The following is a 13,633-nucleotide window of genomic DNA, read 5'->3' as shown; positions in this document are numbered from 1 at the left end:
GGGGTGTTCTGGGGCTTCTGTACCTTGAACTAATAATTTCTTGTTTGCATGTTCTACCCCTGCTGCTGCTCCCTGTTCAGTTCAGCTAGGGATTAATTGTGCTTTGTCATTTGATTTGTCAGGGTCTGTTCCATACATGCAGGCTGGAGAAATAAGTGTCAATTACTGGGGTTTTTTTGTGAGCTGTTGAGGGGGGGAGATAATGGGGAAAACACACACATTAAAGCAGCTCTGTGTGCATGGAGAACAGAAACCAAGTAGTTAAGGGGCAGTTCATCAAATAACCCTCCTAGTTGTGTAGAATGAGAAGAACTGGGGCAGCTGCAAGGATAAAACTACAGTTGTACCTTGGGTTACATACGCTTCAGGTTACAGACGCTTCAGGTTACAGACTCCGCGAACCCAGAAATAGTACCTCGGATTAAGAACTTTGCTTCAAGATGAGAACAGAAATTGTGCGGCAGCGGCGCAGCAGCAGCAGGAGGCCCCATTAGCTAAAGTGGTGCTTCAGGTTAAGAACAGTTTCAGGTTAAGAATGGACCTCCAGAATGAATTAAGTACTTAACCCGAGGTAATGGTAAAGGTACCCCTGCCCGTACGGGCCAGTCTTGACAGACTCTAGGGTTGTGCGCCCATCTCACTCAAGAGGCCGGGGGCCAGCGCTGTCCAGAGACACTTCCGCATCACGTGGCCAGCGTGACAAAGCTGCATCTGGCGAGCCAGCGCAGCACATGGAAACGCTGTTTACCTTCCCGCCGGAGCGGTGCCTATTTAGCTACTTGCACTTTGATGTGCTTTCGAACTGCTAGGTTGGCAGGCACTGGGACCGAGCAACGGGAGCGCACCCTGCCGCGGGGATTCGAACCGCCGACCTTTCGATCGGCAAGCCACAGCGCCACCTGCGTCCCCAACCCGAGGTACCACTGTACTAATTAATGTTATGTCTAACTGGTTTGAGTGAAAGGCTTCTCAGAAGCTAGGGCATGTAATAAAATACAGCAATGTACAAAAGCAGGTGGACAGTGGACATTAAAATCAGTAAAAATAATTAAAATGTCCGGGTGCTCAAGAAATGTTTAAATGATAGCCTGTTGGCATAAAAAAGGTACTCAAGAGATGCCTGAAAGTCAGTATTTCATTATAGATCAGCCTTCCCACTGATCTAGATTCTAGATTATTGCTATCACCTCAGATTGCTTGGATCACTATCTCCTAGGCCATCTGTGGAAGGGAGGCACAGCCAGCAGCAAGAGCTGCTCCACAGCTAGAGATACCACAGGAATGCAACCCCATGGCTGAAACTGAGGAGGAGCAAGACTTGGTGGGTTGGGTAGTAATTCTGGTCACTGAAGGGAGGTGTATGTCTCTCTTTGTGTGCGTGTCCTTTAGTCTGTGTAACCTTCTGCTTTACTGGGTACTGGAACTGAAGAAGCATGTTCCCCCCTCCCCACAAGACCTCTGTGAGCAGAGCATCACTGCACAATCTCCTCCTGAGCATGCATCCAGACAACCTGTTTAATGAGCATTAATCTTGACTTGTTTGCATACAGATCAAATGATGGATACACACCATTCACCATACATTTAAAGCTCACTCACCTCTCCCCCACCCAAAAAAAGAACCATGGGAACTGTAGCTTGTTAAGGAGGCTGGGATTTGTAGGGTTCTTTTGAGGCCAAATGCTTTAAGTATATGGTGTGCAAGCAGCTAACGTTGGCTATTTTACAAGCATCCATCCTGACTACTTTGCAAAGAGATTCAGCGACAGCTGCATGCCCACCATACATTTAAAGCCATTACCCCCCAAAAAACCCTGAATCCTGGGAACTGTAGTTTGTTAAGGGTGCTGGGGTTTGTAGCTCTGTGTGTGGGGCAAGTTACAGTTCCCACGATTCTTTCATTTTTTAGGGGTTGCTTCAAGTGTGATGGTGTGTACCCAGGTAACAGTGGCTGTTATGTACTGAAGTTCTCACCCTGGGCCAGCAGGGGGACACTGTAGATAGTTATGCAAATTAAGGATCGAAAAGTGACGTTCAGTGATTGGATAGTTTTGTATGCAAATGAAGGATTGAAAAGTGACGTCCAGTGATTGGATAGTTTTAGAATGTTGCAACAGTTACAATTGTTCTGTAGCTCTATATAAGCAGGCTGACTGAGCTCCTCAGTTTAGTTCTGTTCTGACATCTGAATAAAGAAGAGCTGTTTGAAGAATCGCTGTGTTGTCTGCTATGTTCGCCCACAACTTAACAGTGGCTATCAGATGAGCATTCATCTTGATTTGTTTGCGTCACCGCCTTAGAGTGCAATGAAGTTGTCCCCCCACAACAAACAAATTAGGAACAGCTTAAGCGCTCCAACTGGAGCAAAGCTGCTCTGAGAAACAACACATCAAACAGTAGTGTTTTATAACAAAGTTCAGGAGACACACTGTACATCATGTGAACATGGATTTACAAAACCCAGCACTGGGAATGCAGTGAGTACATAACAAGGAGTGTGACCCCCCCCCCGAGTAGGACAAGGAGTGTGACCCCCCCCCTGAGTAGGACAAGGAGTGTGACCCCCCCCCCCTGAGTAGGACATATCTGAATGGACTACTTGCAATATTAAGCCCCTGCCTGGGACCCAAACACATATCTTCATCCATCCCTTCATTTAATGCAGCTGCCAGAGAGCGGCAGACACAGCAGAGGGATGCTTAAAACCCTAAAAGCGTTTTTAATTTAAAAATGACATGGCAAACAGTATTTCCTCCTCCTTAATTTTGTAACTTTCCTCCTTAATTTTGTAACTTTGCTTCTCTGAGGGAAGCAGTCTCTCTCTCTCTCTCTCTCTCTCTCTCTCTCTCTCACACACACACACACACACACACCAAAACAAGTTCAAACGAATGTGATATTTGACTGCAGGATTTCAGCTGGATTTGATGTAAGAACTTTAGAATATTAGAGTCTTAAAGCGGCTTATGCCAATGAAAACCAAAGAAATATGAAGGTGGGGAAGTTGAATTAAAGTTAAAAATGTCCAAGCCATCATAGATTACTGTTCCAATACCTTCCCTTCAAGTTTTGCAATAAGAATTGGTACTGTAAACACAACTAAAAGAATGTGGGAGGCAGCATTTACAAGTTTCTCCAGTGGTTTGACTTCACCAGCGGAGGTGCACTCCATTGTCTCTCGAGACAGATGATGACAACAACAACAAATTCCATCCAAAATAGATGGAATTTATTTTGTCAATTTATCAGTCAATAGAGCATGAGGCTCTTAATCTCAGGGTCGTGGGTCTGAGCCCCACATTGGGCAAAAGATTCCTGCATTGCAGGGGGTTGGACTAGATGACCCTTGTGGGCCCCTTCCAACTCTATGATTCTAAGTTCAGGTCAGGCTTTTAACTTTGTATATAGCTGAAGATGTTTTTGTTTCCCAGCTAGCTGTGTCTGGATATGTCAGTAGCAGAATTCTGGGTTTTAAATTCTGAATTGATAGGTGAATTCAAACACACGAAATGACATACATTTTGCTGCAATTCCTATGCAGCCTTCCTTCCATGCAATGCTGTTTTGCTTCCTTGGCTGGGTGGTAAAGGTGTTGTATTTTTGTGTTTCCATAAATGTGAATGACTATTTGGTTTTTGGCTTCATATTCTGCAGCATTGAGACTACAAAATTCCTGGAGCAGTGCAACTGCGAAGAAATACAACATTTGTATCAGTGGGCAACCAGCATTTAAAATATGGAAGAGCAAACGGCTCCATCAGAAACAGGGTAAGCATGGGGCTGCTTTACAGAGGAACAGTAATTTATCTGCAAGGCTAACAAAGAATAGAGCTCTGTTTGAAGATTTCCTCTGTTTGGCAACAGGAGTCATTGCAGCAGGGGCTCCCCTCCCCTCCTGTGTCTTCCAGCAATAGGTCCTCAGAAGCAACTACTGCCTCCAAATGTGGAGCCAGAGCATAACTGCCATTGCTGGCAGGCAATGATAGCCCTCTCCTTCATGATTTTGTCTAATCTACTTCTAAAGCCATCCAAGTTGGTAGCCGTCATGGCCTCCTGTGGGAGTGAGTTCCATAGTTCATCAATGCACTGTGTAAAGAAGTCCTTTCTTTTAGCAGCAAGAACTTTATATGCACAGAAGAGGAAAGAGAAAGGATTATCAACTCAGGAGGAATGGCTTGTGAAACTGATGGACTATGCTGAAATGGCAAAATTAACTGCCAGATTAAGAGGACATAATGACAAAGTGTTTAAGGAAGGATGGAGACCACTCATGGATTATCTATCAAATGAAGTCGGGGGCAGCATTTGAAATAGAACAGTGGATTACTAAAGATTTAATGGTAGTGGGGTTTAGATAACAAAAATATGTGTGTTATAAAACAGCTAATAAAAAGGAGTAAAAAACAAACATCAGGAAAGAAGGGGTGAGAAGTCAAGAATAAACTTTTTATGCTTTTTAAAAAAATGTATATGATGATAAATGCTTTGAAATATTTTTGATCACACATACACCCACCCACTTTCCTTCATCTCTCCTGAATCTTCCAACATTCACCTTCATATACTTTTCAGTGTGGTCAGTTGTCAGGAGCAGGTCAGGAGCAGGTCAGCAATAAATCACACATCATCAGTGAAGTTAACTCTTTATTCAATAAAACAGGAGGCCAGGCCTACTGAGCACAGCAGGGGAGACGCCTTGATCCTGAAGGAGGTTTTCCTAGGGTAGGATAGTAGGAGAGGTGCTCCTACAGGAAACCCAAATTTCTAGTATGCATGGGCTTGGTCAAGGGGTGGGCAGCTGCCCCCCAATCAATAAAAAAAACAATACAAATTGAGGTTCTGTCCCCCCCACAAAAATCCTGGCTACGCTCGGGCCAATATGTGCTTTAATCCCTCTTGCAAAATACTGACAGTCACAGATTGCAACCGGGGCTGTGGGGAATGTTTTTCCAAAGCTCCGTGGTCTCATTACAATACTTGCACCTGTCCCTCCTTGAAACTTACAACTTTTTTTTAAAGCGAGAAAACATAAGAACAGCTTTGTTGGGTCAAACCAGGGATCCAACTAGTTCAGCTTTCTGTTTCTCAGTGAACAGAGTGTTCCCTCTCTCTCCCTCTCTCCTTGTTAGTCCTATGACTGCAGAGATATGTAAGAGAATATTAAATCAAGAAATTATCAAGGATAAGAAATAAGGAAGCAGGTCTGAAATATGGAACTAAAACATGGAACTAAGATACTGAGTTCCAATTTTGGTTTTCCACCTCATAGCCAGTTCCTGTCTTGGCCCCCAGCCAAGTCTAAAAATAAGTCTTCCTAGCTTGGCAAAGGCCGCAGACTTCAATGCACAGGGCAGAATGGAGTTCCGCTTGTGCAGCAGGGCTTCACTTTCCTCTCCCACCCACTGCAAGCACAGCCTCAAAATCTGCTGGTGTGGGGTGGGCAGCAGGAGAGGAAAGTGAAATTCCATTGCATATGCAGAAGCCCAGTTGGGCAGCCCTGGATTCTGCCCACTGACTGGGGGACTAAATCAAAACCACCAAATAAGCATGCATAGGATCTCCTAAGCTAAGGCCCTGCTAGGGCAGAATGCTGCAGCACAGCTGCCGGGAGGAGGGAGAGACTGTCAGCATATATAACACCTATGCTCAGAGATCTGGCTGCCAATTTGTTACTGTTAGTATACAGAGCCATTAATGACTTTGAACCAATCATCTTTCCCCATATATATCCACTCAACCACTTCAATCTGCAGAACTGGTACTATTACAGGTGCCCCATAATACTCGTCCTGCAGTTGCAAGAAATTTATCTTTTAATGTGGTAGCACTTACACTTTGGAACTCCTTGCCTTTTGATATCAGACAGGCATCTTTGCTGTACTGAGATCACTCTGGGTGGCCTGGTCTGCAGCAATCTGGGGCTGCTTATACCCAGCTTGGGCAAAGCCAAGTTTCCCCCAAAATCAGCTTGATTCAGTTTGCATACCCTCCAAGTGTCCCTATTTTCCAAGGACGGAATTACAGAAGCCGTCCAAGTTTCTGATTTGATCCCAGAATGTCTCAGTTTTCCCTTTTCCCTCCCGTCCACTTCTTGGAGAACAATTAAAAGTAGTGTGCGCACACACGCAAAAACAGAGTCCTGTTTATGCTGAAAATAAAATTCCCGTACCAAATGAAGGAGATGGTGTGAAGGAAATGGTGAAGCCAGCATATGAAGCCTTTCCTATAATTTTGAAGGAAAATGCCACCAATCCACTTTTAATTCTTTAATTGCAATGTTTCAGAAGCCAGCCATTTTTAGGGAAATATGTGAAATGTTTTATTGTAAATGGAGCTTTACACTGTGTGCCGAGAAGTAAGTCTCATTGAATTCAGTGGAGCTTACTCCCAGGTAACGGAGCAAAGACTCTGCAGCCTTACACTGCAATCCTAGGCATTTTTACTCAGAACTGAGTCCCACTGAGTTAAACAGGATAACAGGATTTACTCTCTGGTATGTAACTGTTCAACATCACAGTTTCCATTACTACTACTACTACTATTATTTTCCACCTTTATCCCTGACAGGGACTCAAGGCAGCTTACAGCTAAAATTTTATTTCATTCCATTTATCTGTTGAGGGTGTTGCACACAATCCCTCCCCTCACACATTTTTTCTTTACAACAATCCTGTGAGGTGTGGTAGGGCAGGCTGAGAGGTTGTAGTTGGCTCAAGGTGACAGATGTATATATGTGTTGGAGCAGGGGTAGGCAACCTAAGGCCTGTGGGTCGGAGGCGGCCCATTCACCTTCTCGATCCGGCCCGTGGATGGTCCGGGAATCCACGTGTTTTTACGTGTGTAGAATGTGTCCTTTTATTTAAAATGCATCTCTGGGTTATTTGTGGGGCATAGGAATTCGTTCACACACACCCCAATATAGTCCGGTCCACCACATGGTCTGAGGGACAGTGGACCGGCCCACGACTGAAAAAGGTTGCTGACCCCTGTGTTGGAGGATATGATTTTGGACCCAGTGCACAGCCCTAGTTTTTATATTTTAAAAGGGGGAAGCAGGCATGTTTCTCAGTTGCTGAAACCCAGCCTTCACAAACCTGGTGCCCTCCAGATATTTTGGAGTACAGTTCCCATTAGCTAGTACAGTGGTACCTCGGGATGCGAACGGGATCCGTTCTGGAGCCCAGTTCGCAATCCGAAGCGAACGTAACGCGTATCTGCGCATGTGTGGGTCACGTTTCGGCGCTTCTGTGCATGCGCATGACGTCATTTTGACGGTCTGCACATTCGTGCGCGGCGAAACCCAGAAGTAATACACTCTGTTTCCAAGTTTGTTCACAATTGGGCACATCAGTATTCATGGGATTTATTAAACGTCTCTTGAGAGAATCAATAAAATGGAGAAGCTTACAGTCTGCCCCAACCCCAGCTGCCTGGGTTAGTTCTCTCTACGCTGGAGGGACTTCCCTGTGAGCTGATATGACTCAACCAACTTCCTTATCAGGCCAGGGAAGCTGTGGGTGAGGAAGGGGGACTGTCCAGAAGAATCCTCATTGGCAGCTGTTTGGTTATGAATCCAGGGCAGAAAACAGTGTGGTCCCAGTGTAGACATCATAGACAAGAGGTAAAGGAACCGTAACATTTCCCGGTTTTGCCTTGGCAATGTTTGCAAAAAGTCAAAGCAATCCTGAAGGTTAATGGCAAGAAGGATGGCTGGAACCCAGCCAGATGAGTGGGGTTCAAATAATAAAATTATGATGATGATGATGATGATGATGACACAATGAGTAGCTAATTATGTACAAGCTCTCTCTTTTGTGTGTGTGTGGTTTTCTAAAATTACATCATTTAGATTAAGTAAAATAAACACAATGTGGGGTGAAGCATAAAGAAATACTCACAATGTTATAGCAGGTTGAAAGCAACATAAGGTTGAATACAGACCCTCAAAGTGTCCCTATTTTCCAGGGACAGTACTGGATTTACAGAAGTTGTCCCCATTTCTGATTTTATCCTAGAATGTCCTGCTTTTCCTTAGGATGCCCAATTTTCATTGGAGAAATGTTAGAGGGTATGGAGTTATCTGACCCCCAAGCCACCTGAAGGCAGCCCGTATAGGAAAAAAACTAATAAATGTAATGTTTTATTATCTTTTTATATATGTTGGAAGCTACCCAGAGTGACTGGGGCAACCCAGTAAAATGGTCAAGGTATAAATAATAACATTATTATTATTATTATTATTATTATTATTATTGATGTCCCTATTTTCATCAGAGAAATGTTGGAGGGTATATTGAACATTATCATTAAACTTATTACTCCAAAACATCACCAACCTCCTACCCTGCCCCAAATTTTACATTAATCTGTTATGCTGGTTTATATGTCTTCTTTTGTAATAAGTTAACTTAATCATTGTTACTATAGACCAGGTTTCCTTAATCCATTTGTCTACAGTAAGAAATATGCTCCACCCCCTCCAAAAAGAATTAGAAATGTAAAATCTCTCTCTTTTTATTGCTCAGTTATATAGGCTGTGTACACACCAGGGCCGGCCCACCTATGAGGCAAAGTGAGACAACAGGCTCAGGGGGCAGGATCCACAGGGGAGGCAGATCCCAATGCATATCTTTATTTCCTACCCTGTTCTCTTTTTTTGGAATATATTTTATTGGATTTTATAAAGAGAGATACAAAGATTATTATCTTTTTTGTCCAGACTGAAAAATTAATCTTGATAAAATAAATTTAAAAGATCCAGAGGAAAAGAAAGAAAAAGGGAGGAAGGAGAGAGAGAGAGAGAGAGAGAGAGAGAGAGAGAGAGAGAGAGAGAAGGAGAAATAAGAGAGAAAAATAGAGTTAAAAATGACTGAACTTCCAGTTCTTCATCTGTCAACTATATATAAAATTCTTCAACTCATCCACTCCAATATAACACCCAGTACAACTACTTTGTGTAAACCAACATCATCTTCAGCCTTAGAGGGGGGAGAGTATCAATTAAAAGAATTTAATGAATTATCAGGAAAATTAACAACATGGATACAATATCATCATTTGAATGAAGTATTTAAGAAAGATAGGATACGAGGGTTTGGGGAACAAATATCACAACAGGAGAGAGATCTGTTGGAATGCAATGTAAAAGTGCTGTCTAAAATGTATAAGATATTATTGGAATGGGAGACAAAGGATGAGCAGGTAAAATCCTCAATAATACATTGGGCAATAGATATTGGTCATAATACTGTAGGGGCTTTTGGAGGGTCTGCAGTTTCCTGATATTATAGTCAAGCTGACCATTTGGAAATTGCCTGCATCCTATTTTTTTTTCTCCTTTTTGAAGATGGGGACTAAGCTTGGCTAATTATCATAACCCAATGAAAATTGTAAGAGGCAAGGTCCAGCTCATTTCCAGAAAAGGTTTCTTCTTCCTTTATCTAGCAAGACCCTTGTGGATGGAAATGTGTGTGTGTGTGTGTGTGTGCGCGTGTGCGTGTTCATCTGCTGAAAACTGCCGTTAATCTTTGTTTTCTTCACAACTCCTTTTCGAGCATCTAAAGCTCAGCTTAAGCAATGCTGTCTGAGAGCAGTGCAACCTCAGCTGCAAAAGCCACATCCTGCAGTTTCCTTTCCTCATCTCTCTTTAATCACCTTTTAAGTACATTTCTTGAGGCCCTGCAGGAAGGAGGGAGGGAGGGAGGGGCAAGCCGTGTATAAGAGTGTGGTCTGACAGTCACCACAGCCTTATCAGCCTCTCTTAATCACAAGTCACTCTTATCCAGTGGGAGGGATCAAATAGGTTCAAGGATCACCCATCCATCCTCAGTTCCAGATACAGCTGCAACAGTCTTACAGGAACAAAAGATGGGGAAAGTCCTCAGCTGAGGACAACCATTAACTGTGATTTCTGAACAATGCAGCCAGTGCTGTCTTTTCTTTTCTTTTTAAAGTTCAAAACCTGAATGACATGTTTCCCGAGCAGCCAGGGTTTGTCCATTCCCCAAACAAAAAATGCTGAAAAACATTATTACCTGTGCTGTGCTTTCAAGTACTGAAATCACTAACGCGGAAGCGGGGAACCCTTTTCAACTTGAGAGCCACATCCCGTTCCAGGCAACACTCAAGTTTCCACACACGTTCTTTCACCTGCTCTCTATCCTCCCTCCAGGTGAAGCAAGAGGCATCCTCTGAGTTCAGGGACCCAGTCCAGCCAGGCCAAAAGACTCAAGGGGGGTTCAAAGCAGGGCCAGTGAGTAGTGAGGCCTGAGAAGAGTCCTAGGACCAGATAATAAATAAAAATGAATGTGTATTCAGCCCCTGGATCTGAAGTTCCACAACCCTGCACAAAAGGCACATGCACCACCATTATTGCTTATTAAATCTGCATACAGCCCTTCATCCATAGATCCCAGAGCGCTTCACAACACAGTAATTCAAGATTACCCCCCACCCACAGACACAGAATACATAATAGAAACAGAAACAAACCAAGAACCCCCACCTCCCACCCACAACACATTGAAAAGGATATCAGATGTTAATCAGCCAAAAATTTTGGTTATGTTCAATGTCAGACAATATGGTATCCATATTTTTTCATTTTTTTCAACTTGGCATATGTGTGATGTTTTTATGTCAGCATCATTTGGAAGGTTCTCTTTCTATACATTTGTTGGTTTACATGGCAATGAGAGAAGGTTGAGGGGGCCCCAGGGCCTTGGTGTTTGCCTTTGATGGACTGCATTGAGATTTGTTTGCATGTGTGGAAGGGAATCCAATGCACAATTAAAGCACCCAACTGCCTCAAAAGAAACCTGGAAACAATCACATGCTATAGGTGCTGGGAATTGTATTTCCATGGGGATTCTTTTGGGGAAGTCATGTGCTTTAGATGCGTGTTAAATGTTCTTTAAATGTGTAGTGTGGATCCCAGTTTAAGCAATCACCATGCAAATACAGTGGTACCTCTACTTATGAACACAATCCGTTTCAGGGTGCCATTCGCACCCCGAAAAGTCTGTAAGTAGAGTGTCACTACTGTGCATGTGCAAAGCGCGATAGAGTGCTTCTGCATGTGTGTGAAGCACGCAAATTGTTTCTGCGCAGCTAACCCAGAAGTAAGCCATGTTCGTAACCTGAAAAGCCACAACATGAAGCAAACATATAATAATAATAATAATTTATTTATTTATACCCCGCCCATCTGGCTGGGTTTCCCCAGCCATTCTGGGCGGCTTCCAACAAAATATTAAAATACAATAACCTATTAAACATTAAAAGCTTCCCTAAACAGGGCTGCCTTCAGATGTCTTTTAAAAGTCTGGTAGCTGTTTTTCTCTTTGACATCTGGTGGGAGGGCGTTCCACAGGGCAGGCGCCACTATCGAGAAGGACCTCTGCCTGGTTCCCTGTAACCTCACATCTCGCAGTGAGGGAACCGCCAGAAGGCCCTCGGTGCTGGACCTCAGCGTCCGGGATGAACGATTGGGGTGGAGACGCTCCTTCAGGTATACTGGACCGTGGCTGTTTAGGGCTTTAAAGGTCAGCTCCAACACTTTGAATTGTGCTCGGAAATGTACAGGGAATCAATGTACCGGTAGGTCTTTCAAGACCGGTGTTATATGGTCTTGGTGGCTGCTCCCAGTCACCATTCTAGCTGCCGCATTCTGGATTAGTTGTAGTCACCTTCAAAGGTAGCCCCACGTAGAGTGCATTGCAGTAGTCCAAGCGGGAGATAACCAGAGCATGCACCACTCTGGCGAGACAGTCTGCAGGCAGATAGGGTCTCATCCTGCGTACCAGATGGAGCTGATAAACAGCTGCCCTGGACACTGATTTGACCTGTGCCTCCATGGACAGCTGTGAGTCCAGAATGACTCCCAGGCTGCGCACCTGGTCCTTCAGGGGCACAGTTACCCCATTCAGGACCAGTGAGTCCTCCACACCTGCCTGCCTCCTTTCCCACCAAAACAGTACTTCTGTCTTGTCAGGATTGAACCTCAATCTGTTAGCCGTCATACCTCATGACACAAGGTATGACTGTACCAACTCTTCCCACTGTTGTGGGCTCATTTCTCTATGCCTCTCAGTGAAGCGCAACAACAAGCAACTTCTGCACATTCCCATCTCCCCTCTAGTACTTTGTATGCAAACTCCTCTCAGAATCACTTCCTTCCTGCGTTTATATTTCGCAGCAAATGTTGCTGGCTTGTTTGCGATGGGAAAATATGCACCAACACTATGCATTAAAGGTTTTTTCATCTGCTAATATGAGCCAGAAACACCATACCCACGAGTGAGCATGACTGAGGTCTTGCGCACTGGAATATTGTGACAAAGTTACTCATCTCCATCTACCTGCTCCCCTGCGGCCCTTTCTCATTTATATTTATATTCTGCATGCAAGGCTGCTTAAAATTACAGTGGTACCTCGGGTTAAACACTTAATTCATTCTGGAGGGCTGTTCTTAACCTGAAACTGTTCTTAACCTGAGGTACCACTTTAGCAAATGGGGCCTCCCGCTGCTCCTGCGCTGCCGCTGCACAATTTCTGTTCTCATCCTGAAGCAAAGTTCTTAACCCGAGGTACTATTTTTGGGTTAGCGGAGTCTGTAACCTGAAGTGTCTGTAACCTGAAGCATCTGTAACCCGAGGTACCACTGTAATACTAAAACTGTAGTACTAAAACTAACCATCAGCAACTGTCTTCAGTATACAGCTCCCGACCCCACCCCAGGACTTTAAAACACATGCAGAGAAAGATCAAGGCCAGATTTGATCTCTAGCTTTCTTTTCTGAGTGCCAGCCCTAGACTGGTGGCTCTGAGGCATTGCCAGATATTTCCTTGACAGCTAGATGCTGCTGCTGGAGTGTGAGGAATTTAAAAGAGGTTTAGACAAATTCAAGGAGAACTAGGTGATCGGTGGTTCCTGGCTACGATGGCCAGGTTTTCTCTCCACGGGGCTCAGGCCCTGCTTTCTGGCGTCCCCCATTAGACATAGTTGGCCACCATGAGAGCAGCATGCTGTTTCTAGATGGGCAGTTTGGCTTGACCCAACAGGGCTTTCCCTGTGTTCTTATGACAGCTGCTGCTCTGCACCTAGGCTTGGAGGCACTGGGGGGGGGGGCGGAATCAGCTGCGGCCACTTGTTCCTCTTAATTGCATCCTTCCCCTCCTGCCATTTCTGTGCTAAGGTTTTATGTTCTCAAAGCAGCTGCTGACAAGGCAGCTCATTCCTCTCAGCATCTGGGAGGGTGTGTGTGAAATCATCAGCTGCTAATATCTGGGGCACAAGTGAAACTTTGCACAAAGCTGTTTGTTCCCAGAACACTCAGGAAGGACTTTAGCACATGGCTGAATGTTTCTCTACTTTGAATCTGAACAGGTGCCTTGCCACACCGCAGAACGCCAGACACACTCCAAACATCCAACAGCAACAACCACTACATTGCAGCAACTGCAGAGGTGCCTGGACAGAGCCAACTGCACAGATAAGCAAGGGGAAGGGGGGGGGGGACAATGCTACAAAGTGTAACTGCAACTACCTCCCCCAACTCCACAAACTTTTGTCACATATGAGTTCTTTATCTTGTTTTGCAAAACATCAACACTTGCCCCAGCAGCACACACT

The sequence above is a fragment of the Podarcis liolepis genome (assembly GCF_965112155.1).
Source record: "Podarcis liolepis genome assembly, chromosome: Z".
Lineage (NCBI taxonomy): Eukaryota > Metazoa > Chordata > Lepidosauria > Squamata > Lacertidae > Podarcis > Podarcis liolepis.
Note: the sequence above shows the minus strand (reverse complement) of the source record.